This window comes from Tupaia chinensis, unplaced genomic scaffold (assembly GCF_000334495.1).
Source record: "Tupaia chinensis unplaced genomic scaffold, TupChi_1.0 Scaffold000101_1, whole genome shotgun sequence".
Classification (NCBI taxonomy): domain Eukaryota; kingdom Metazoa; phylum Chordata; class Mammalia; order Scandentia; family Tupaiidae; genus Tupaia; species Tupaia belangeri.
The window spans coordinates 1,459,978-1,462,785 of NW_006159565.1; the positions used below are offsets into that span (position 1 = coordinate 1,459,978).

General features: G+C 42.1%; 1 pseudogene; it reads right to left on the reverse strand.

Annotated features, from left to right (window-relative positions):
- Window positions 1–1,655: 1,655 nt before the first annotated feature.
- LOC106734375 (60S ribosomal protein L24 pseudogene) lies at window positions 1,656–2,112 on the reverse strand (annotated as a pseudogene).
- Between the last annotated feature and the right edge of the window lie 696 nt (window positions 2,113–2,808).

The following is a 2,808-nucleotide window of genomic DNA, read 5'->3' on the forward strand; positions in this document are numbered from 1 at the left end:
CTTCTACACACAGCCATGAAAATCCCTCCCTCTGCCTGACCTTTCTACGTTGCTGTCCCCCAGCATTCTGTTCTTAGCCCTTGTGGCAGATACCTTCTGGTTACCCACCTAGCAGTCCCTTCTCCACCCTCTCTTTTTCCTGTCAAGAGAACCCACATTTTGTCCAGACATTCACTTTTTTTTTTTCTTGGACAGGTTTTTGCTATAGGGCGCGTGCGCTCACCAGACAGGCAGAGAGAGACAGAGAGACAGAAAGCGAGAACTCCCCCCCAGGGTGGATGGCCACTCCGCAATCCCTTCTCCTCCATTCTCCTCTCAGTATCTTGGGCACGCACGCACACGCGCCCGGCATGAGTTTTAAGCCACCGGGTCCGGGACACGAATTGCAGTCAACTACGTGGGAGTCCAGTGACATAGCCATTACACTAACTGCTGCTCCCTCCATGACCTTTTTAAAGTCCACTCATACATGACAGGTGGAAGTATAAATTGGTACAATGACTTTGAAAAATAGTTCAGTATTATCTAGAAAATTTTTATTTTGCATGTCGTATGATGTAGCAAATCTATTTCCAGATACGTAATCTAGAATAGTAGATCTCAAACTTTAGCATGCATCAGAATCACCTGAAGGTCCTCTACCACAGTTTGAGTAGGTATGTCTGTAGTGAACTCTGTGAATGTGTTTTTCTCTTTTTTCCCCAAAATTATTTAATTTTATTTTATTTATTATCATTTTTAAAAATTTGCTATAGGGCACAAGTGCTCACCAGAGAGACAGAGAGATAGAGAGAGAAGGAGAGAGAAAGTGAGAAAGCAAACACCGGAACTTGAACTGCAGCTGGCCATGTGGGAGTTCGGCACATTAACCTCCATGCCACATGCTGGTGTGGGGACGTGTTTTTCTAAATAACACATTCCTAGGTGATGCTGATGTTTACGGTCTAGGGACTGCAATTTGAGAACTTCCACCCTAGAGAAACATGTGCATGTGTATATCAGGCTCCATATACAAGAACTGCTCATAGATAAATAGCTAAAAATGTTCATTGACAGTTGAATGAATTAAGTACAATATATTCATACAATGGGATCCTATAAAACATTGGACGTGAATGAGCTAGGGACATGTAGAAAATATGGACACATCTCCAAACAACTCTCAAAGCCAGACACGAAAACTATCTATGGTATAAATACAATCATAAAAAGTTGAAAAAGAGGTCAAATCAAACCATATTATTTAGGGCTGCATGCATATGTAATAAAATGCTAAGGTAAAGCAAGGGAACCAGAAAATGCATTCTTCAGGGAAAAGAGAGAGAAAGTGTGCTGCTTATTTATTTATGGATTGTTGGCTCCAAATCCATTCTTCTCTGCCTGACTTTGCAATGTTGGGGCTGGGATCTGCATTCCGCGTTTTGTTTCAGTTATTCCAATAGGTGGCGCTAGAGAAAGATTGCAGGACTGGAAGAGGAAGGATTTCCTCTTTCCTGTTTCTTCTCTTTGGGTCTCCACCTGTTTCCTGTCCTGCAGGCTTGATCCTAGCAAAGCTTTTTTACCTTTGCATTGTCTGTTCCCTTCTGAAACAGCAACTTAGTCTTGACTGCTTTTTTTTTTTTTATAGTTAGATCTTTATTTTAAAATCTAATCTTCTAAATTCCAACTCTGGGAGCAGAAACCTTCACAGGCTTTACAATCTTTTGCGTAGGTCCTGTCTTTGTGGGAGCCTTAGCAGCAGCCATTGCTGTCTTTTTAGATGCTTGCTTAGCCTTTTTTGCTTCCTTGGCAGCCCTGATAGCTTGTTCTCATTGAGCCTTTCTAACTTCAGGTTTTTGGTTCCTCTTGGCCATGATATCAGCAAGAGCTGCACAAATGATAACCCTCTGGAATTTTCACAATGGGTCCCTTTCTTTTGAATTTCATTCAACTGTCTCTTTTAGTGCTTTCTTCTGTAGAGAACAGTCCAGCTTATCTGCTGAAGATTCCTCTTGGAAAGGAATGCTCACTCACATTTTAAAATTGGAAAACCTTCCTGACGGTCCTGGTGTAGTGCCTCCTGTGTCCAGGGTAGACCTTGTACCCACTAAAACTGCACAGCTTGACCTTCATGGTGGCGGCTCCTGAGAAAGAAGAAAGATGCCGAAGAGGAGAGGATCATAGGAAGACCTAGTCACTATTTTTAAAACACTTCATAGAAATAGCCTCATTGTGACCCCTCATGAGCACCAGCCAGTCCCCTCTTCAGAGATGGGAGTTTCGGTTCCTCTAAGTTCCTAAATTTCAGTAATTCCAACCTCTTCACTTTGTCCTCCCTCTTCCCCAACTCTTATCTTTAGAGGTAGTTTCTACTTCATCCTGTTGCTACCTCCAAGATACACTTAGAATTCTTTGAGTAAAAAGAATTTCCAATAGTATAACTAGTCAACAGTTTGTTGTACTAAGTCCTTTCTGTTAAAATAACTTGGTGGCTCTTGTCTTCATGCTTGTTGCGTTATAGTCACCTCTAACACTGAACCCACATATCGTGCCAGGAGAGGGAGACAGACAAAGAAGAAATGGAGCTTGTTAGCTGGATCTGCCCCTCTTTAAGAGTTTTCTACTAGATTAACCAACTGTCCCTGTTGGGACTGAGGGATTCCCTGGGATGCAGGACTTTCATTGCTAAAACTGAAAAGTCTGGGTAGACTGGAATGAGATGATCACCTAAATTCTATGACTTCTACTTAAATACACTACTCACAGTTATGTCTGTGGTCACCTCTGGTTTCATGAGAGGTTGGGACATGCAGTTTTTGTTTGTTTGGT